The 24000-nt window shown below is 43.5% G+C and overlaps 1 protein-coding gene across 1 annotated transcript in view; it reads left to right on the plus strand.

Moving 5' to 3' along the window:
* The window catches only part of Naa40 (N-alpha-acetyltransferase 40), a 123093-nt gene that overhangs the window by 1857 nt on the left and 97236 nt on the right, over positions 1-24000 (plus strand). The window lies entirely within an intron of this gene.

A 24000-nucleotide genomic window follows, 5' to 3' on the forward strand; every position in this document is an offset into this window, starting at 1 on the left:
AGCTCTTCTCTTCCCATTCTCCTAAAGGTTCTATCGTTCATTTCCATATCTTTAATCCATTTCTTAGTCTCTTTCATCCACCTGTTATTTTCATTTTCTTTCATTTCTTCCAGAATTGTCTTCAACAAATCATTTCTCCCCTCTTCTATCCCTTTCACAAACCTTAGCCTTCCTCCTGCTATCCTAGTTTTCATTTCGGACATTCCTATCTCTCCCCGTAGTGTTGCTACTGCTGCATATGATGGTGCTCTCAAAATTTTTCTTCCTACTCCGTTTTCAATCTGCTGTAATCGTTTTATTTCACTTTCTGTTATGTTCATTACTGCCGTGCCATACAATATTCCGGGTAAGGCTGCATTTTTCCAATATGTTTTTCCTATCAGTATTTTGTGGCAGCTTTTCGCAATAATTGAGTAGGTTAGGTTAGCTAGCTTTTCTGCCTTTTCCATCATTTTCTTCTTTTGTTTTTTAAACATATTTCTTTTCCCTTCTATCTCTATTCCTAAGTATTTTATGCTATCTGTTACTTTAATACCCTCTATTTCTTCAGGTTTTTCTTTCATATTATATATGATTATATGACTCTTATTTTTGTTTATTTCTAGCCCACATTCTCTACATATTTCTACTAGTATTTTTATGTTTGCTTCTGCATCTACTATATTTTTTGCTACAATTAGACCGTCATCTGCAAAGAACAATGCCCTAATTTTTATTATTTCGTTTTCAAAGCCTTTTCCTTTTTTTTTCTAATTCATTTATTATTTTATATGTAATTAGTTTAAATAGAGTAGTTGACCCCGTACATCCCTGTTTTATCCCACTCGTTACTTCAAATTCTTTATCTAATTCATATCCTATGTTTATTTTGGTTTTGTCTCCTTCGTAGATTTCTTCCAATGTATCTATTACATTTGGGTGTATTCTATATTCTTTCATAATTTCTATTATTTTTTCCATCTTTATTGAGTCATATGCTTTCTTGAAATCTATTGAAATTACTATTAAACTTTCCTTCCTTTTGTAACTTTCTTCTACACAGTATTGTAAAATAAATATGTTATCTTCTACTCTTCCTCCTTTTGTGAACCCGGCTTGTGTTTCTTTCATCTCCATATTTATCTCAAGGTGTTCTTCTATTTCATCTTTCATGAGGGCCATAAATATTTTGTATGAGGCATTTGTAAGGGCAATTGGTCTTAGATCTTTTACTGTGGGTTTCTTTACCTTTTTTATCATTTTTGTTTTAGACTTTTTCCACTTTTCTGGCTTGTTCTTCTCCTCCGTTTCATTTTGAAGGCACTTTGTAATTATTTCCAAACATTTGCTGTCATTAGCTATAGTTTTATATAATTCTGGTTTCAGTTCATCTGGACCTGCTGCCTTTTTATTTTTAATTTTTCTTAAAATTTTCTTAACTTTCTCCTCTGTTAACTTGGGAATATTCATTGGTGTTATTTTTCTTGTTATTGGTGATATCATATCCATGTGCTCTCTTATTTCTATAGGGAATGAGTGTCCGAATGAATTTTCTTCTTTTTCTATTTCCTTTAATTTTTCTATATAACTTTGTCTTTCTTCACTATTCCATACCTCTTTCATTTTATTTTCGTGCATTTTATAAATGTTTTCCCCCCAGAACCTATCTATTTGTTCCTCTGCTACTTCTTTGGATAGTTTTTCCCCATTTTCGTCATATAATTGTATTTCTTCTTCCTTTTCCTTTTTCCCTTTTAGTTTGTCAATATTTTTGAATATCTTGTTCCTATCCTTCCTTACTTCATTAGCCTTCTTCTTTTCATTTTCCCACATTGCTTCCTTTATTATAACCTGCGTTCTCTCTTTTTGTTGTTTATACAGCAGAAACGCTCTTTCCCTTTCTTACCCTGTCAGGTTTCGTTTTTCTCTGTTAAGTTTTTTTCTCTTTTTTTATTTCCTCTCTGATTTCATTGGTCATTCACTCTGGTTCTATCTTTGCTTTCTCTTCTCCAGTTGTTCTCCGTCTGTACTTTGCTTGTAGCTTTCATTTTGCTGCCTCTTCTACAACGTCATCAAATTCATCCATCCTTGTGATTTCTCTGCTTTCTAGATTATTTTTTAATTCTTCCCTGTATTCCCTAAGACTTTCTTCGTCTGTTTTGTAATACATACTTTCTTTCCAAAATCCTTTTTTGTAGTTTTCTATCTTCGCTTTTACGCTGACCTCTACCTCAATCAGATTATGGTCAGATATATCTACTTTATCTTTTCCTTCATCTATGTTCATCTCATCGAAGTATTCATACATTTCTTTATTTACCAACACCAAGTCTATGGCACTTCTTTGATCACCTCTCTCCCATGTATATATTCCTTTGCATTTCTCATCTACATTTAATAATATAAGGTTTTTATTGTTTATTACCTCGAGTATTTTCTTTCCGTTTTCATTCTCCTCTTGGTATCCCAAGAAGCCTAGATGATCATTAAAATCTCCCATTATAATTAGTGCTTCATCTTCCTCTACTTCCTCCATTTTTTTCTCTAGCTCTGCTCGTATCACTACGTTTCTTTCTTTACCTTCCCTATCCCCGCCACAATCCATGTATACTACAATAAGTCTCACTTTCTTTTTAAGGATATTCCCTTTTACATCCAATATATCTAAGTTCTTCGAATTAACTTTTTCCATTTCTATATCCTTGTCGTCTTTGTATATCACCATTATCCCCCCTCCTTTTTTATCTTTAAAGTCCCTCATACTCTCCTTCTTAATTGTACCATCACTTATATTAATCTTATCTATTTTTTGTTGTGTTTCAGTTAGCACTACTATGTTGATATCAAAGCTATCGTTTAGGAGACTCTCCATTTCCATGTATTTTTGCTTTGTTAAGCCTTGTATATTTATCATTTTGAAACTAATTCTCTTATTCTTTTCCGTTGGTCTGTCGCGTGATCCGTATTCATTCCTTTTTCTGTTCCCCTTTTGCATTTCTTGTGGTCCTATCTTTACCTCCTTTCTCTGGCCCCCTGTTCTCTGAGGAGTTTCCCGTTTTTTATCATCCAGCCATTCTCTCCATTATTTTGTTTTTCTTTGAGCTCTTCCCTAAGTTTTGACATAGCCTCTCTTTTCTTTTTCGTCATGTCCTTTGTTATACCTACTCTTTTTTTCAAAGGATTTTGTTCATGTTTTAGTTTCTTAGCACTTTTTAGGATTTTCCACTTCATTTCTTCATTCTTAAATTTAATAAGCACTGGCCTAGGTCGTCCCCTCCCCCCCTCATTTCGCTTCCCTAGCCTTATTACCTGTTCCATCTCTATCTGCTCTAGCTCTAAACTATTTCTGAAAATATCCTGACACCAATTAGTATCCTCTGTTTTTCTTTCCTCTGCTTCCTCCCTTTCACTTTCTGGTACATTATACAGCACTAAATTGCGCACACTCCTTCTTTTTTCCTCCTCTTCTTCTAGTTCCTGCAATACTTTTGATTTAACTACTCACTTACGACACTTTACGAACAGGATCAGATACATGTGGTTTGTAAAATGTAAGAAAAATAGTGTAATAAATATTTTTGGGGTGAAGGATGCCAATATTTTGTGTAATTTCTGTGGATCTATTATGTGTCCCAGGGAATAATGTATAGAGAAGAAAAGGGTTTGTTTTACTATTGTTTATTGATTCACCAGTAAATTTTTCTCACCCAAAACCCCTGGTTACAGCTGGGTGGCCCTCATTACCATTGGATAAATTAGTGTACAGTATATCTTATTAACTATTTATTTGCAATGGAAAGGAAGGTCATTATCAAAGAAAACTCCATTCCTTCATTAGTTAAGCTTTTTCTGAGTTTTCTATAATAACACCAATAATTGCATAATAATTAAGTAGTTTGTAGCAGGTTGGATATATCGTAAATTTACTTTAATGCTTAGTTTCAATTCATTCTGTCTATAGAAAGGAATTTGTTTTCTGTAATCTAGAATATATTACAGTATAATGATAATTTTTAAAATAGGCCAATTATGATTTGTTGATACCATGCCAATATTATACCAAGGGTAAAATTATACTATAGCATAATATCCCTAATCAAGAAAATGAGTTGTTCTTTGTGTATTTATAGGTACATTACTTTGACAGATTGTGATGCAAATACTTGGTGTTAATCTCTATTTTTAGATTTATAGACATAATAATCTAGAAGTTATAACTGAAACACCTCATTTTAAAAGTGAATCAAACACAAGGCCACAACCTAACCTCAGGTTCTCCGCCCAACCTAACCTAGAACCCATATCCTTACTTATCAGATGAGGAGTCCCCCACCACCATCCCACCTTTAAACCTCTTTGTTCTGGCACTAAATACAAACCTTTCAGCTCTTTACTATGGAGGTATATTTCTACGACAGGTGAAACTAGCCGTAAAGCTTTTAGCGAGGTGTTACTACCCTCTGCTATTTAGCGGGATGTAGACCATCCACCTCTCTCACACATGCCGTAGCCAACACAAGCCACTTTTAATTTTGGCTTGGGGGAGAGCGGGTGTTGTCTGTTCTCTGCTTTATTTAGTTTAACAACCATAATAAAGAACTAAACGGCCTAAAATTTTACTTCTGCTCACCTTCATTCATAGGAATGATAATAGAGGCAGGCTGAGCACCTACGGAGATTCCACTCATGAAGGAATTCCTTCGGAGGGATCAAGAAACAAGCTTCGGCTACATTTCACCGGCAAAACTCAATGCCGACCTTCAACTTGAGCTCTGATCTTTGACCGGAAACATGAGCACAGGTGTTGGACAACTTCTCCCTCCTAGGAAGAGTGTAATATTTATCAGGTGTTGGCGACGTTCCATTCTGATGGAGAGTTATCCTTCACCAAGTTCTGTCCAGCAACATCCCCGGCAACAGAGGTTGATTACCTTCCCTCCTGAGGATTCCTTTGACGAGATTGGATTCGTCCATTACCCGCAAAGCTCTTTGGAGCCTGACAGAGGAGTTAGGTGACTGTTTGCAGTTCCTGCTCATCACTGCCATACCCTCAGGGTACAAAACGAGTTTTGTGAGCAATTTCCCTTGGGGTCCTTGCTGCAGATGGTGATGCTTGCTGACCGCTAGTGGTTGCCACCTCTCCCATCGACGAGTCACATAGGCTTTAACTCTTTGGGGTTATTGCTGACAACAAAGCTCTCAGAGCCTTGTGAGACCAGGTACTTCTGGGCCTGTGCCTCTTGGTTTAACCTTTTAGGAGGAGAAAACGTCTCGTGGGTCATAACTCTTCGGAGTGATGGCCTACACTATACCTCTGTTGCACAACAAAGCTCATGGAGATTTATAAGGCCAGGACCATAGGATCCTGGCCTCATAATTTCAAACTCTTATGAGGCAGAAACTTCTTTTCTTTGACAAGAGAATGACAAACCTAATATGCAAGTGTGCTTAACCTCTCACCTATTGAGGTTAGGGGGCTAGGAGCTCAGAGCGCGCTACCATCTACGAGCTTATGTACTCACTTGTCCATACCGGGAGTTCATCACACAACATACAGTTGAGGGAGCTTAGTGCGCACTCATACCAATTCGCCTAACCAGACACTCACCAACTAAAGAGGGTGTTCAGCACACTCGGCATCCTAAGCACTCACTGTATTACCTCACACTCCCAATCCTAAGCACTTACTGTATTACTTCACAATCCCATGAGGGAGTTCAACACACATCCACAGCTATGCGCTGTACCCTCCTCTCATATGCGCCTAACCCAACACTCGCCAATTGTAGAGGGTGTTCAGTGCGCTTAATACTTCACTCACCCATTCGGGACATGTTGGCCCTCTTAAGCGTTCAATACTTCACTTGCCCTTTCGGGACTTGTTGTATAGCACACAAGTACAGTGAGAACATCGCAGATCTCTCTGTGTAATACATCTCATTATAACTTCGTCTTCTTTCTATGAGTAACTGTGTGAATTTCAGCTTGGTATACAGGAGAGAGAGATCATGCGCAGACATTTAAGTTGCCTGCACATGCTGATGCACAAACTTCAACATCTGCGCAGTTGTCTCATCAGCTCCCGCTAACATTCGCCAGCGTTTGTATCGCTAACGTTCGCCAGCGTTTGTATCGCTAACGTTCGCCTCACAAAACGAGTGCGCAAGACCTTGCTTGCCAACCTCTGGGCTCCTGTCAAGGGTATATGTTCTTTGTATGCTTAGGTGTATAACCTTTATATGCAAAACTATTCACAGTCCAGTGTTCGTTAACGCTTGCCAACGTTTGCTGGTGCTTTTTCGGTAATCTTGAACAAACCTGCCCAGTGTTTGTGTTCTTTGTGTTCTTGGTCAACACACCCTTACATGCGAGGCTATGCTTCTTCATGGGAAATTCCCTTCCCTAAGAAGGTTTACACAACTACAGGCATTCGCTAAGCGGGAGGCAGGTTGTACGAGAGCACCTTATAAAAGGCTGAAACGAACTCCTTTGGATGTGTAAACATAACCGAAGGAGTTCATCAAGACAAAACCTCTGGGTTATTGTCGCAAATACAATTCGCTGCTGATCGCTTGTGGTCGGCGCTTGCCATCATTTTGTCCCAGGGGCACAACAATTCTCGTTAAATGTTAAGTTTCGTGAAAAGTAATCCTTTGGAGTTAGTATCTTGGACTTGTTTTCCCTATGGAATGGAGAGCTCTTCGAAGTCAGTGAGACTCAGCCTTGCAAGGTTTTTTTCACAAGTTTGTACAGTAGTCCCAAGGGGATAGTGTCAGCTTCTGCCTACGTTTACTAATAATAGCAAGTAACTATTATTCACTTACAGGGATGCTTGTGCTGAAGCTAGCAAACATTCAATACCGACATAGGTTCGATGGCACGAACATGTTAACAATGCTACAGCTAGTCAACAATCAATTTCTTTTGGGCAATAATGTTGCGATTCGTTGCACATACATACATTTTTTAAACATAGGACTTACCCGGTAGTTATATATATAGCTTACGTCCCTGACGTCACGGCAGAAAATTCAAAACTCGCGCCAATCGCCGATTACACGTGGATATTCTGCTCGTCAATTTTGATCTTATTTTGGTGAAGTACAAAACTTTGGTTATTGACTCTCGCTTTTGGATATTCTTTAATTCGATTGGATTTAGAAAATTTTTGACCCTTGCTTGTCTGATTTCTCTTTAATTTTTTTCAAAATGGCCACTCCCCCTATAACTTTTAGGTTATGTCTGAGTAGTGGGTGTAAGACCCGAATGGAAAAAGCTTCTCTTGATCCCCATTCTCTGTGTTGCTTGCAGAGGTAAAGAATGTGATTTGGGGGATCGCTGTGATGAGTGTGTTCTATTATCAGAGCATGAATGGATTGAGTTTGACAGGTATAGGCTTAAACTCAAAAGGGATAGGTTGAGACGAAGTTCTTCCCGTTCTTCTAAAGACTTTTCCTCTTCCCATGTCACTAACCCTATTCCTTCCCCTGTAGTGGTAGATCCTGATTCCGCTACTGTAACTGCTAATGAGCCGACGCTCAAAGATATGTTGGTTGCGATTCCAGCGCTTGGCGCTAAAGTGGAATCGCTTGCGGCGGACAGAACCCAGCTGATGTCCGACGTCAAGCAGTTGAAGGGTGAAAGTGCGAAAAGGGGAGTGGAGGGTGCGCCTGCTCGCGTCTGTCATCCTCCTAGTCCTAGACCTCTTCCAAGCTCCCCAACCCCTGGGAGAAGGAATGTCGAACGGCGAAAGGAGAAGAGAGGCTTTAAAACATGAGCAGACGTACCTGTGGGCGCTTCCCAGGACGTTCACCCTCACCAATGGAAAAGTGAGGTTAAGTGTTTCTCGTCGTCTTTGGATGACGCCTTGCCTAAAAGAGTCGGGAAGCTTGCTTCCAGACCTCTTAAGAGGACCTTTGATAAGGTCAACCAACGTCCTGCTAGTTCGTGGCCTGGTTGTAGCCATTGGGATACGCCAGAGTCGTTTGAAAGTTCTCCGACCAAACGTCCTTATAGGACGTCGGACGTTACCAAGGATCCTACAATGCAGTCAGGACCAGGCTTAACCTCAATCCAGGCGCCCACGCAGCCTTCGGACTGGTTTTCACCTTCCAGGCGCTCTATACCCCTGAGCGATGAGGAAAACATTGTGGTGTCATCACCAATAACACAACGTTCAGATCCTGATTTTGTCATGCTACAAGAAATGCAAAGCAGCGTCGTTCATGCAGAACTATCAACGTAGCGACAAACCTCAAGCTGACACGCGTGACAGTTGTCAGGATCGAGACAGCGAGCAAGCTGCTCAGCACGTTTTGAAACGTCCTGTAGGACGTGTTCCCGAACGTAGCCTTAAGCGAACGGCGGTTCATGATGTCGAACGTCCTCATAGTCGAGGCTCTAAGCTTCCTGCTGGCTTCCTTGAACGTCCTTTAGGACGTGATCCTGAACGATCACCTAAGTCCGCAGTTGACAGGCCTAATGTCGAATGCGCTTTACTACAAGGCACAGAACGCCCTTACAAGCGCAAAGAGATCCTTTGGTCAGATCGTGTGCCCGAACGTCCTTCAAAGAGAGACGTCAAACGCCCTGCCAAACAGACTGTCGAACGTCCTTCGAAGCAGGCTGCCGAACGTCCTTCGAAGCAGGCTGCCGTTCGTCCTACAAAACAGGCTGTTGAACGTCCTTCGAAACAGGCTGCCGAACATCCTGCGAAACAGGCTGCCGATCGTCCTACGAAACAGGCTGCAGAACTTCCTGCGAAACAGGCTGTCGAACGTCCTAGATTTCAGGACGCCTTCCGCTCTTCAAGTTACCTTATGGAACGTCCTCCAGGACGTGTTTCTGAGCGGCAAACAGCTGAACAGGTCGTTGAGTGGCAAGCGGTTCGCAGCGCTGAACGCTTGTCAGAAAGCGACGGCAAGCGCCTTTCAGGATACGATCCTGAACGCCCTACCTCTTACCATATTTCAGACGCTTCAGAGGTTAGTCTTGATTATGATGATGAGGCTCACTCTTTCCAAGATGACAGGGAAGGCTCTAACGCAGTTCAAGTTCAGGAACTCATTGGTTCCGATCGTGTTGATTGCGAGCGTTTGGCTGAGCTGCAAGTATCATGCCCACTTGATATTCGCAATGATCCTGTTTCTGTTGCTGTCGGAACTCAGGATATTCTCGAGAAGGATACTGCTCTCATCTCTGTTACTCGCGATGGAACTTTACTAGAGAAGGACGTCGAAGGTCAGCTTTCTCCTGTGGAGTTTGAGGAAGTGTCGGATGATGAGGACTTTCTTTTCGTCTTTCTGCCGACTTGAAAAAACTTATGAAAGTTTTTACTGAGGAATTCTCAGACTTCTTTGTGCCATTGGCTCTCCGTTCGCCTCCGTCCGAGTTTACTCTTGGGGAGGCTTCTATGAAGGCTCGCTTTACCAAGATGGTTTTATCGTGATCATCTAAGAGGGCTCTAAAACTGATGAGTGAGTGGATGCAGTCTAAGAAAGCCTTAGGGAAAGCAGCTTTTGCTTTTCCTCCAGTTAGACTGGCCTCCAGGTCTAGTAGTTGGTACGAGACAGGAGAAGTTCTCGGCTTGGGGATACCTGCCTCTGCCCAGGGAGATTTCTCAAACCTCGTAGACGCTCCTCGTCGGTCGGCCACGAGGAAGACCAAGATCTTCTGGTCTACATCGGAGATGGACCACCTGCTCAAGGGTATATTTAGAGCCTTCAAAGTTTTTAACTTCTTGGACTGGACTTTTGGAGCTTTGGGTAAAAAAGTTGCTACTTTTAAAGAGGGGGATACCTCTGCCCTATTCCATTTAATGTCCTGTATGGACAAGGCTTTGCGGAATGGATCCAACGAATTAGCAGCGCTCTTTTCTGTAGGCATCCTAAAGAAAAGGGATCAGTTATGCTCGTTTCTTTCTTTGGGGGTTACTCCCTTCCAGAAATCCGAGCTGTTGTATGCACCTCTTTCTCCCTTGTTGTTCCCACAAGAACTAATTAAGGAGATATCGTCAGCCTTGGCTTAAAAGGCTACTCAAGATCTGGTCTCTAAGACAGCCAGAAAAGCTCTTCCACCCTCATTCACCTAAGGAGGAAACTTCTTTTCCCAAGTTTTCCCAGCCCTTTCGAGGGAGATCTTCCAGCAGGGGTAGCTCCAGACCTGATGCTAGAAGGAATAAGAGGAGAGGCTTCAAAGCAGGGCGAAGCAGAGTCTGACTGCTGTTGCCTTCAGGCAGTAGGAGCCAGACTACTCAACTTCTGGCAAGCGTGGGAGAAGAGAGGAGCAGATCAATGGTCTATACAGATCTTGAAGGAGGGTTACAAGATCCCCTTTCAAGGGAATCCTCCTTTGGTCTTAGCTCCTGTGGAGCTCTCTCCCAGATACAGAGAGGAGGCAAAGAGACAAGCTCTGACCATCCAAGTGTCTCTCATGTTGGAAAAGGGGGCCATAGAAAAAGTACAGGATATATGTTCACCAGGCTTTTTTAACTGCCTGTTCCTGGTACCCAAGAACTCGGGGAATGGCGTCCAGTCCTGGACGTGAGTGCGCTGAACAAGTTCATCCAGAAGACGAAGTTCTCAATGGAGACTTCGAAATCAGTTCTAGCTGCAGTAAGGAAAGGCGACTGGATGGTCTCTTTAGACCTCCAGGATGCCTACTTCCACATCCCAATCCATCCGAGCTTCAGGCCTTACCTAAGATTCGTCTTCAAGGGAGAAGTTTTCCAATTTTGAGCCCTATGCTTTAGCCTCAGCACAGCCCCACAGGTCTTTACGAAGCTCATGCTAAATGTAGCAAAAATCCTCCACTCGAGGGGCATCAGAGCCTCCCTGTATCTCGACGACTGGCTTCTCAGAGCTCACTCATACGATCACTGCCTGAAGAATCTTCAGACAACATTGAACCTCACAGAAGAACTGGGTCTCCTTGTCAACAAGGAAAAGTCCCTCTTGATTCCATCCCAAGAGATTGTATATTTGGGAATAACGATTCGGAGTCAGATTTTTCGGGCTTTTCCATCTCCTTTAAGGATGGAGCAAGCCAGGTTGAAACTCCAATCTTTTCTAAGCAAGAATTGGTGTTCAGCAAGGAAGTGGATGAGTCTAGTAGGAACCCTCTCCTCCTTAGAACAATTTGTTCCCCTTGGAAGACTGAACCTTCTTCCTCTCCAGTTCCATCTCAACAGCCATTGGAACAAGGAGAAAGACCTAGAGACTATGTCTATTCCAATTACGAACTCCATCAAAGACTGCCTTCGGTGGTGGGACGAATCGAACAAGTTCCAGGAAGGTCTCGACCTAACGCAAAAGAGCCCAGACCTTGTGTTATGCTCTGACGCCTCGGACTCAGGGTGGGGAGCAACCCTAAACAAATTGGAAGTTTCGGGACTGTGGTCAGAGAACCAAAAGAACTTGCATATAAATCACAAGGAATTGTTGGCAGTTCTATTAGCCCTCAAGACTTTCGAAGGATCAGTCACCAACAAAGTGGTTCAAGTCAATGCCGACAACACGACGGCATTGGCTTACAGGGGGGAATTCACTCGATATCTCTGTACGAGACGGCAAAGAATCTCCTTTTGTGGGCAAGGGAGAGGAACGTTATCCTTTTAACAAGGTTCATCCAAGGGGAGAAAAACGTTATGGCAGACAGCCTCAGCAGAAGAGGACAGATCCTACCGACAGAGTGGACGCTCCATCTTCAAGTTTGCAAGAGCCTGTGGCGTCTTTGGGGTCGACCATGCATAGATCTCTTTGCAACATCAAAGACAAAGAGGTTAGAGGCGTATTGCTCCCCTGTACCGGATCCAGAAGCAGTCCACATAGATGCGTTTCTTTTGGATTGGACCAACCTAGATCTGTACGCCTTCCCACCATACAAGATCCTGTACAAAGTGGTACAGAAGTTTGTAACATCCAAAGGGACCAGAATGATCCTAGTGGCCCCCTTTTGGCCGTCAAGAGAATGGTTCACAGAGGTACTGGAATGGATAGTAGACACTCCAAGAAGCCTTCCATTAAGAGTAGATCTACTCAGACAACCCCAATCGGAAAGATTCCACCAAAATCTCCACGTTCTTCAGCTGACTGCCTTCAGACTATCGAAAGACGCACTGGATCTAGAGGCTTTTCGAAGGAGGCAGCTCAAGCCATTGCAAGATCAAAGTTTATCAATCCAAGTGGGAAGTTTTTAGAGTGGTGTAGAGTCAACTCTCTTTCCTCATCCAGTACCTCTGTAGCCCAAATTTCGGACTTCCTGCTTCACCTTCGAAGGAAGTCCAACTTCTCCTCCTCGACTATTAAAGGATATAGGAGTATGTTAGCGACTGTGTTCAGGCATAGAAACCTAGACTTTTCTAACAATAAGGATCTGCAAGAACTTCCTAAGTCTTTTGAGACTACAAAACAGCAAAACCAAGATTCACCAGCCTGGAATCTAGATATTGTATTGAAGTTTCTTATGAGCAACAGGTTTGAGCCATTTGGTTCAGCTTCTATGAAGGACCTTACTATGAAAACTTTATTTTTGGTTAGTCTCGCAACAGCCAAAAGAGTGAGTGAAATACATGCGTTTAGTAAGAACGTTGGTTTTCGTGATGGTAAGGCTGTATGTGCCTTACAATTAGGCTTTTTAAATATTTAACTTAGCCGGTGAATATATAATAGCTGCAACTCTGCGGCTCGACAGAAAACACACTCAAAAAACTCGCGAGCGATCGCTATGAAGGTTGCGGGTGTGCCCACCAGCGCCAACTGTCGGCCAGATACCACTCTTGCATGTAAACAAACCCTTCAATTCTTCTCTGTCGACGTTGACGACAAGACGTATCAATACTCGCTGTAGAACCTGGAGTTTTCTCAACATATTTGGTGAAGTACTTCATTTTGGTTTGAGCTTTCGCAGTGCAGGTGTTTTATCTTCATCTTAATTCTTGAACTCGTTTTTGGATAGATTTAATTTTTGATGACAAGAGAGAGAGTATGGACTTTCTTTGACTTTTAAATGGCCGACCCTTCCCTTAGACGGAAGTGTGTTTTAGGCTTTTAGCAATTATCTTATCACGTTATAAATTAATTATAGATTTTCCTCTATATATTTTATATCTCAACCGCCTTTATTAGGCCTCTTCGATTAGCTTTCCATTTATGATAAACATCAAAATAAATTTTAATGATTTGTTTATATGCGACCTTTCCTGAGAGTAGGCGGTCCTAACTTGGAAACCGAAGTTAAACAACGTTGAGCCCTTTTCAATCGTAAATAACTTTTACAGAGCTAATGATTTAAAACTTATTAAATGAAATATTTTTAGTAAATATTTTATGATAGTTTTTTTCTTTGAATAGTCTTCGTACTGTTTCAAAGATGAACTAACGTTTAGTTTATTTATGCTACGCAGTTTGCGCTCTATCGTTACGATAGAGAGAGAGAGTATCACGGTTTCACTTTGCAGAAAGAGTAAATCGATTCTGACGTTTTGTTCTTTTTTCTTTCAAAGCTTAAATGTTTTAAAGACTATTTTAAAGGAACTTTTAATTGAAAAACCTTTCAGTTTTTTCCTTTGGTCAAATAACCTATTTATTGACGAAAGGTAAGTGGGCTCTTCTCTTCGGTGCGAAATCAAGAGAGAGAGAGAGAGAGAGAGATAGAGACGGAGAGAGAGAGAGGAGAGAGAACGTTCCGATCTTTATCTCGTCCCAAGCGAGTAACGTTGTTCTCGAGTTACTCTCGTCCCTAGTCTCTGTACGGGGAGAAAGGATAAAACGTTTTTAGTTTTTATTCTCGTCCCAAGGCACTGTACGGTGAGAGATTGTAAACGTAGTTTTGAATGAACTAGTGTTTATTCTCTTCCCCAGCCACTGATTTTTTTTTATCTTAAAATATGTTTACTGTTTTTTGCTGGTATTAATGTGCTTACATTATACGACTGATTTCGCAATTACAACCTTTTGATGAGGGTAGAATTGCGTGCTTCAGGTAGAAATCAGTTTTATTCATACCTAATGTGAATTGTTAAAAAATTCGATTTCAGTGAAATAAGTGCAAAACATAAAATCGTAGTGATAAAGTGATATTGCGCAAAGTGTTATCAGAGTTGCGACCGAGGGTTCGTCTGTTCGTGCCTGTCGTTCGCCTAGTCCGGGACCTCTTGCAAGCTCCCAAGCCCAGGGGAGAAGTAATGTCGTACGACTTATGGGTTCGAGAGGCCTTGATCAGCGAACAGACGTTCCCTCTATGGTATCAGGTGTATCTTACCAAGATCACCCCTACCATAAGGCGAGAGAGACGATTTTCTCCTCGTCGTCCGAAGGCTTTTCGCATAAGAAACCGTGGAACAAGGTTTCGAGGCCCTTTAAGCGAAAGTCAGTCCTTTCAGGACAGGTCCAGCGTCCTGGTTTTAACTATTAGGACAGCTCTGACCCTATGCAGTCATCGGAAGACTGCTCGCCGCCTAACAAAAGCGTAACACAGACTCCGAGAGTCTTTTTGTAGGCAAGGTTTTGCGGTCACAGACGTTACCCTCGTCTCTTACCGCAACCATTCCCGTTGATCCTAAATGGGTTGTACGGCAAGACATGCAGAATAAGCTTGCCTCCCTTATGGAAGACTATTCTGCCGATAAGTCCGTTGAGCCTAGCCGTTTATCTCATCGAGATCCTGGCCTTCAGCCACCCTAACGTTCCTTTGTGCGTCCTGTTGACGTTGGCGTAGCCAAGTCACGTCAGTCAGGTTGTTTAGAACCACACTCGATGCGGTCTCGTGTGGATTTTCAGCCACATTTGGACGTTAGGCCACTTGCTGATGCTCCTGTTGACGTTCAGGACGTTCGCCAACAATCTGAGTTGACTTGTTTTGACGCTGAGCGTCAACCTCCGCATTCTAGAGTTGTTTTGACTGCTCAGTCTAGGCGGTCAAAGCAGTCTCGAGTGGACGCTGTGCGTCCTCACGCACCTGTTGTTGTTGACAGTTCACAGACTGTCAAGCAGTTACATGACGTTGCGTCCTGGTCCGCTACTAATGCACCAGTGCGTGTGGACTCTGCTTGTAAAGCATTGCCACCACGGTAGGTCTCTCCCTTGCTTGAGACTCGGCTATTGTCGGACAAGGTTCCTTCAGATGAGGAAGTTGCTGTTCCCCCTCCTACTGATATTCCCTTGAGGACTCTGTCAGACGGAGAGGAGCCTAAAGCTGCTTAGCCCTCTATGGACTTTAAATAAATAATGCTGATTTTTAAGGATCTTTGTCCGGATCTTTTTGTAACTGCTGCTCCTCGTTCGCCTAAACGTCAGAGCTTACACTAGGCCTAGCTACTTCGAAGCCGTTGTTTATAAGCTAGTGCTCTCTCGCTCTTCTAAGAGAGCTTTACGTTTGCTAGGCGACTGGTTTATCACCAGGAGGAGTTTGGGGGAGACAGCCTTTGCTTTCCCTTCTTTTAAACTGGCTTATAGAGCGAGAGTCTGATATGACACGAGAGAAGTTCTCGGCTTGGGAGTTCCTGCCCCTGCCCAGATAGACTTCTCAAACCTCATAGACTCTCCCTGGCGCCTGGCCATGAGACGCTCCAAGATTTTACAGGTCGACTTCACAGCTATTTTCGAGCCTTTGAAGTTTTGCTGTACAATTATGTCATGCATAAACAAGGCTTTCAGGGATGGCTCCAATGATCTGACAGCCACGTTCTCTGCAGGAACAAGTCCCTCAGGGATGGCTCCAATGATTTGGCAGCCATGTTCACTGCAGGAGTACGTAAGAGGCAAGTGCGCTCAATGTGTTCATTGTCAAGACAAACTTCACGATGAAGTCTACCAGGCTGTCTTGACAGCATTTATGGAAGGCGACTGGATGGTCTCTCTCGACCTTCAGGAGGCATACTTCCACATTCCTATACACCCGGATTCCCAACCGTTTCTGAGGTTTGTTTACAGGAATGTGGGGTACCAGTTTCGAGCCCTGTGCTTTGGCCTCAGTCCTGCGCCTCTCGTGTTTACGAGGCCCATGAGGAATGTGGCAAAATCCCTCCATCTATTGGGGATCCGAGCCTCCCTGTACTTGGACGACTGGCTTCTCAGAGCATCGTCCAGTCTTCGCTGTCTGCAGGATCTACATTGGACGTTGAGTCTGGCCAGGGAGTTGGGACTTTTGGTCAACCTAAAAGTCCCAACTGATCCCATCCCAGATTATTCTATATTTGGGGATGGAGATTCGCAGTCAAGCCCTGCTCGAAGTCCAACTAATGCTGAAACGAAACGTTTATTCAGTCAGGAGTTGGAACAGTCTCGTAGGGACTCTCTCATCCCTGGAGCAGTTTGTCTCACTAGGGAGACTACACCTTCTGCCTCTCCGGTTCCATCTAGCCTCTCACTGGAACTAGGACAAGACATTAGAGACGGTATCATTCCCAGTCTCCGAACCAGTAAAGGCATGCCTGAAATGGTGGGACAGCAATATCAGTCTGAGAGAGGGACTATCCCTAGCAGTCAAGAACCCAAACCACGTGTTGTCCTCAGACGCGTCGGATTTGGGTTGGGGTGCGACCCTGGACGGTCGGGAATGCTCGGGTCTGTGGACCTCAAGTCAGAAAAGCATGAACATCAACGGCAAGGAGCAATTAGCAGTCCACTTGGCCTTGATGATATTAGAAAGCTTCTTCGAAACTTAGTGGTAGAGGCAACTCAGACAACACCACAACTTTGGCGTACATCTCCAAGCAAGGAGGCACACACTCCTTCACGCTGCTCGAGATCGCAAGGGACCTTCTCTTATGGTCAAGAATTCGAGGCATCTCCCTGTTGACGAGATTCATCCAGGGGGACTTAAACGTCTTGGCAGACTGTCTCAGTCGGAGGGGTCAGGTGATACCCGCGGAATGGACCCTCCACAAGGACGTGGGCAAGAGTCTTTGGGCTACTTGGGGTCAACCCACCATAGACCTCTTTGCCTCCTCGTTGACCAAAAGGTTACCAATCTATTGCTCTCCAGTCCTAGATACAGAAGCAATCTACATAGACGCGTTTCTACTGGATTGGTCTTTTCTGGACTTATATGCATTCCCACCATTCAAGATAGTCAACAAGGTACTGCAGAAGTTCGCCTCTCACGAAGGGACAAGGTTGATGTTGGTTGCTACCCTCTGGCCCGCGAGAGAGTGGTGCACCGAGGTACTTCAATGGCTGGTAGACTTTCCAAGAAGTCTTCCTCTAACGGTAGATCTGTTACGTCAGCCCCACGTAAAGAATGTCCATCAAAGCCTCCCCGCTCTTCGTCTGACTTCCTTCAGACTATCGAAAGACTCTCAAGAGCTAGAGGCTTTTCGAAGGAGGCAGCCAGTGCGATTGCAAGAGCTAGGAGAGCTTCTACCATTAGAGTATACCAGTCGAAGTGGGAAGTCTTTCGAGACTGGTGCAAGTCAGCATCTGTGTCCTCGTCCAGTACCTCTGTAGCCCAAATCGCAGATTTTCTTTTACATCTGAGAAAGGTTCACTCCCTTTCAGCTCCCACGATTAAGGGCTACAGGAGCATGTTGGCTTCGGTCTTTCGACATAGAGGCTTAGATCTTTCCAACAATAAAGATCTCCAAGATCTCCTTAAGTCTTTCGAGACCTCTAAGGAACGTCGTTTGGCAACTCCTGGATGGAACTTAGACGTGGTCCTAAGGTTCCTCATGTCAGACAGGTTTGAGCCATTACATTCAGCCTCCCTGAAGGATCTCACCCTCAAGACACTTTTCCTAGTGTGCTTGGCTTCGGCTAAAAGGGTCAGTGAACTTCATGCCTTCAGTAAGAACATCGGCTTTTCTACAGAAAAAAGCCACTTGTTCACTTCAACTTGGTTTCCTGGCCAAAAATGAACTGCCTTCTCGTCCTTGGCCTAAATCTTTTGATATTCCTTGCTTATCAGAGATCGTAGGCAACGAACTGGAAAGAGTATTATGTCCTGTTAGAGCTCTTAAGTTCGATTTAGCTCGTACTAAGTCATTACGAGGGAAATCTGAGGCATTATGGTGCTCAGTTAAGAAACCTTCATTGCCTATGTCAAAGAATGCTTTGTCATATTTTATCAGATTTTTTTAATACGAGAAGCTCATTCTCACTTGAATGAGAAAGACCGATGTTTGCTTAAGGTTAAGACGCACGAAGTTAGAGATATAGCAACCTCCGTGGCCTTTAAGCAAAATAAATCTCTGCAAAGTATTATGGACGCGACTTTTTGGAGAAGCAAGTCAGTGTTCGCGTCATTTTACTTAAAAGATGTCCAGACTCTTTACGAGGACTGCTACACACTGGGTCCATTCGTTGCAGCGAGTGCAGTAGTGGGTGAGGGTTCTACCACTACACTTCCCTAATTCCAATATCCTTTTAATCTGTCTCTTGAAATGTTTTTAATATTGTTTTATGGGTTGTTCGGAAGGCTAAGAAGCCTTTCGCATCCTGGTTGATTTGGCGGGTGGTCAAAGTCATTTCTTGAGAGCGCCCAGATTAGGGGTTTGATGAGGTCCTGTTGTATGGGTTGCAACCCTTGATACTTCAGCTCCTGGGAGTCTTTCAGCATCCTAAGAGGATCGCTGGGCTCCGTGAGGAAGACAGACTTACAAGGCAGAGTAATCGTCTAAGTCAACTTCCTTACCAGGTACCTATATATTTTGGTTTTGTTATATTGATAACTGTCAAAATGAAAAAACTCTTAGCTTATACGCTGTAAACTTAATTAACTCTGGTCTCTACCCACCGCCTTGGGTGTGAATCAGCTATTATATATTCACCGGCTAAGTTAAATATTTAAAAATGATATTTTAATTATAAAATAAATTTTTGAATATACTTACCCGGTGAATATATAAATTAAATGACCCTCCCTTCCTCCCCAATAGAGACGCAGCGGGACGAGAAGAATTGAAGGGTTTGTTTACATGCAAGAGTGGTATCTGGCCGACAGTTGGCGCTGGTGGGCACACCCGCAACCTTCATAGCGATCGCTCGCGAGTTTTTTGAGTGTGTTTTCTGTCGAGCCGCAGAGTTGCAGCTATTATATATTCACCGGGTAAGTATATTCAAAAATTTATTTTATAATTAAAATATCATTTCTTGCCAAAAATGAACGCCCTTCTCAACCTTGGCCCAAAGCGTTTGAGATTCCGAATCTTTCTGATTTAGTTGGTGAGGAGTTGGAAAGAGTCTTATGCCCAGTAAGAGCTCTGAGATGCTACTTGGATAGAACAAAAGATTTACGAGGCAATTCTGAAGCTCTGTGGTGCTCGGTCAAAAAGCCCTCGTTACAGATGTCAAAAAATGCCTTGTCATTTTTTATCAGGCTCTTGATTAAGGAAGCACATATACATTGTAATGAAGCAGACCTTGGTCTTTTAAAGGTCAAGACTCACAAAGTCAGAGCAGTAGCAATGTCGGCAGCATTGAGACAGAATAGATCATTGCAAAGCATAATGGACACAACCTTTTGGAGGAGCAAATCTGTGTTCGCTTCATATTATTTGAAAAGTGTTCAGACTCGTTACGAGGACTGCTACACTCTGTGTCCATCCGTAGCAGCGAGTGCAGTGGTGGGTGAAGGATCCACCACTACGTTCCCATAATCCCAATAACCTTTTCTTCTCTTGGTACTTTTATTTGTTTTTCTGGTTGTTTGTGGAGATTGTGTCAGTCTTCCACAATCATTGATTTTAGTCAGGTGGTCAATTTTGTTCCTTGAAGAGCGCCCGGAACTGGTTATTGGAGGAGGTTCTGTCATAATGAGGTATATACACCGGTTTAACAGTCCCTACGAGATCTTCAGCCCCCTTGGAGGACCGCTGGATCTCATAAGGCTAGCAGACATAATGAGGCAGAGAATCATTGAAGTCAGCTTCCTTATCAGGTACGAACCCCTAAGTTTGTTTTAATTAACTCTTAAGCAGAATTCCAGATATACTAGCTGTCTCTAACATTCTACCGGGCAAGTCTTATGTTTAAAAATGGTATTTTCATTTTAAAATAAATTTTTGAACATACTTACCCGGTAGTTATATATAATTTAAGTTCCACCCTCCTCCCCTCTAAGAGACTAGAAGCATGAAATATATGAGGGTTCCTGGAATGGTTCCCAGGTACCTCGCTAGGGCGCAGGGGTGGTACACCTGGCTATCCAATTGGCGATTGGCGCGAGTTTTGAATTTTCTGCCGTGACGTCAGGGACGTAAGCTATATATATAACTACCGGGTAAGTACACTGTTCAAAAATTTATTTTATAATGAAAATACCATATTTCCACCAGCAGGCTCAGGCTTGTTTTCAAACACTTACCTGGAGGCAAAGAAGTTATGCTTGTGCAACCGCATGTGGTCAAGCGATCTTTTTATGCTGATAAGGCCTATGTATCATGATACAATTAGAACCTCGTTCTAATAAATCATTAGATTCGATGGTTATATTCGGTGCGGGAATCAGGTTATGCATTACCCTCCTACCTTCCCATAACCAGACATAGGTAGTCTACCCTCAAGTACTGTAGACTCTTCCTTCATTCCAGGGAGTCCCTTTCTAACTTTCGGATCGGCCGTCTTAGTATTTGAAATACTTAGACTCCGAAACTTTGCATGTAGGGAACATTTGGAACTTATGCCAATTTTGCATATTGGAAACGTAGAAATACAAATGCATACATTGTTTCTAAGGGTTCTGGGTCATAGGAAGAGGGAGATTTAGATTGCAAACATTGATCAATGTTCTCCAACCTAGTTCTGGACGCAACTGACCATTCGGGCTGCGCCTGTGTGTTCGTCCCGCCTCCTGGGTCTGTTATTGGCTCGTGAATGAACTTATGGATACATTATTTGTCCAACAATAGATTGAAGAGACATTTCATTCTTTTTTTTTCAGAAGTAATTGCATGCATTCAGTCGTTAGCGACCAGTCTCTTGCCCAACAGCGATCGCTAAGGAGATTTGCTGTAATCCCATCTTCCTCTAGGGAGCACGGGCTACCCTGGTATTACTGATCTGTAAGCACACTTACAATGCCAACTCCCGCTGGAGCGAAGGCAGTTGGAGGACAGAATTCCCCCCATCCCCTACATAGCAGTTGCATGCTTACATGTCTCGACATCAATCAACTTGAGATGTTTACTTGCTTGACAATCTCTCGGCCCCTCGGGAGCAACTGATAAGGATTGACCTTCCTCTTGAGAGTCGAAGGTTCCTTGTTCCACTCAGTGGAACTTGCTAACCTTTCAGGGGGGGGGGGGTGACAGTCACAATCTCTGGGAAGTGTTGGCTACTCTGCTGGGTAATTGGTTGACCAGGTAGCCCAGAGCCCATCCCATTTTCTGAAAAATCTGAAGGGAAATTTTTTTCCTCACGCAGAAGTTGCTGCGACAACCAGTCTCCCGCTGCCTTTTGTGAGCGAATGCCTCCTCCTGTAGGAGTGCATAACGCTAACCGCCAGGCTTCGGCGGGAGGCAGGTCGTACAAGAGTACAGTACTCGGATCCATTTTACTTGGGCATGAGCACAGACTCAAGTCTCGCGAGGAAATTTTGCTCAGTGTTGTGCACCCGTTCACAGAGCACTAGCTAGGTGGGTGGGCGAGCTCCTTTGTCTGACTGAGGTCTGCATGTGATCTAGGTCACCCATTATTTTAATGGTAGAGGTGGATACTTCACAGGACGGAACCTCTGTTGGTTGCCGTACTCAGATATGTATATTGTACATCGTAACGTTCACGGTCTCCCACCCTCTTCTGACCGTACATCTGATATGGTCAGATTCCTTTGCGAGGTAGTGTGCTATCTGGAATATAGTGAACAAGTCTTGCACACCATGGTGCAAGCCACCATCTAGTGAGGTGAGCTTGTCTGCCTGAGGAAGGTGCACGCCTCATTTATGCTACGTGTAGTGCACTCTTGGGAGAGTCTTCCCATCAAGACTTGCGCATGCAAGAGGCATTGTCTAGAATAAAGGCGAGTTCTACCTCGATGTGTCTTCAAAGGCACATCAAAAGAACGATGGGGGCCTCACGTGTTGTGCCAAAAGGTGTCCGGTGTGTGGTCCGAGTCCAAGTGACATTGCCTCATAAACCTTCTGGATATGAGGGCAGCCTTTCTGGCCCTCTTGCGATTCCAACAGCTCCTTTCAGGACACTGTAGTGGCATATATAAACAAAGAAAGTGGTACCTTTTCAGAGCACCTATGTTAGCTAGCTGGCATAGGTAGCCGTATCAGCCAGTTTCATCCCGAGCAAGAGCGACTTGAGTAGTTGGTTCCGAATGGTCTTTTGATTGTTAGGTAGCCAACAAAGTCCTGACATGTAACGAAAAAGTCTACTGTCGGCAAACCCCACGTCTCTGAACAACAAGCTTCCTATGTACTGCATTCAGTACCAGATCCCCCAAGCACTTCAAGATGCTTTCCAACAGCATAAGGACAACATAGATGTGTATGCGTTCTCCCCCTTTTTCCTTGCAAGAATTGCTCAACAAAATAAGGGCATCCAAAGACCTTTTGATGACCATCATAGCTGCAATGTGGCACCATGCAGAATGGTTTCCAGACGTTCTACATTTTCACAGAGGTGCTGACGGAGCTCCCTCTATGTCACAATCTACTCAGACCACCACACGTGAAGATATACCACAAAGCCGTAGATTCCTTACAACTTTACACCTGGACGTTGTATGGCATCTCCTCTCAAAGAGAGTCTTTTAGCAACCTGTTGCAAAAAGGATTTCCTGTTACATCTGGGAATCATCAGCCACAGTCTAATAGGTAAAGTTGGCATTCTTCTGCAGTTGGCGTTGTGGAAGGGGTATCACAACTCTCGACGCCACTATCCCCGTGATAGCAGTCTTCTTTTATACCTTCTGGGAGGAAAAACTCGTCCCAGTCTCGGCGGTGAAAGGCTACTGTTCAGCCTTGAGCCTTGCCTTTAGAATGAAAGGAGTTAATATTTCCTCTTTGTTGGAATTGTCTCTCCTAATACAGTCTCTCACATACCTTTCCTTAGCCGGAAGTTAGACTGCCTCTATGGAAAGTAGTTTGTGTACTATGATCCCTGAAAGGCGACCCCTATGAGCCGCTGCATCAGGCATTAGATTTTCACGTGACGCTTTAGACGGTCTTCCTACTCAGTCAAGAGAGGCAGTGAATTGAGCGGCTTTTCCAATGACGCCTCCCTTCTAAGGAGATAGGGACAGGTAATGCTCGGTTTTGTCCCTGAGTTTGTTGCAAAGACTCAAAATTTGGCAGTAACGAATCCTAGAAACGGGCCCTTCCGGATTGAGGAGTCTTCTTAATGTAACAAATGTCCCAGATCAGTTGCTACTATGCCCAGTGGGGACCCTGAGGTATTACCTCAAACAAACCACAGCTGCTTGTCCCCGAGTTAATGGAATGTTTGTCAGCATCGGGAAGGTTTAGTCGAGAACAAGGAATATGATCTGCGTGGATTCGCAAAATGATATATTGAACCTTGAATCCTGACTCTCCCTTGCAATCCCAGAAACTAAGAGTTACGATATTAGGGGCATGCGTATGTCTTTATCATTTAAGGAAAACTACTCTATATGCATTTTCTACAAACGGGTGTGTGGAAGTGTCACACGACCTTCACTGCCCATTGCCTGCGAGACGTAACTCACAGGAACATGGATATGTTCTCCATCGGTCCTGTGGTGGGTGCTCAACAAGTAGTTTAAACACCTCAAGTTCCTTGATTGGACAAGTAGCAGACTGTTGAGAGCAGACGTTAGCCGGGATTAAGTCTGGGATGAGTGATAAGAGTGACTGGCATTTTATTTTTTCATCTTCCTCTCTCTTGGGGCAGAGCACCTACAGTACTCTACAAGGTAGCCTCCACTGTCTGCAGGTAGTAAGCATTTCTCTTGTGTAACCTCATACTGTATATGTTCATATATTTATGTCCCTATTTCCCCTAGCAAGGTGGGAATTGGGCAGGTCCATTGGTTTGTTATAGGAAGTACTAGGACTCCTAGAATTCTTACCTGGACAAGTCACATTGCTTAGTTATCACA

Source organism: Palaemon carinicauda, chromosome 22, assembly GCF_036898095.1.
Source record: "Palaemon carinicauda isolate YSFRI2023 chromosome 22, ASM3689809v2, whole genome shotgun sequence".
Lineage (NCBI taxonomy): Eukaryota > Metazoa > Arthropoda > Malacostraca > Decapoda > Palaemonidae > Palaemon > Palaemon carinicauda.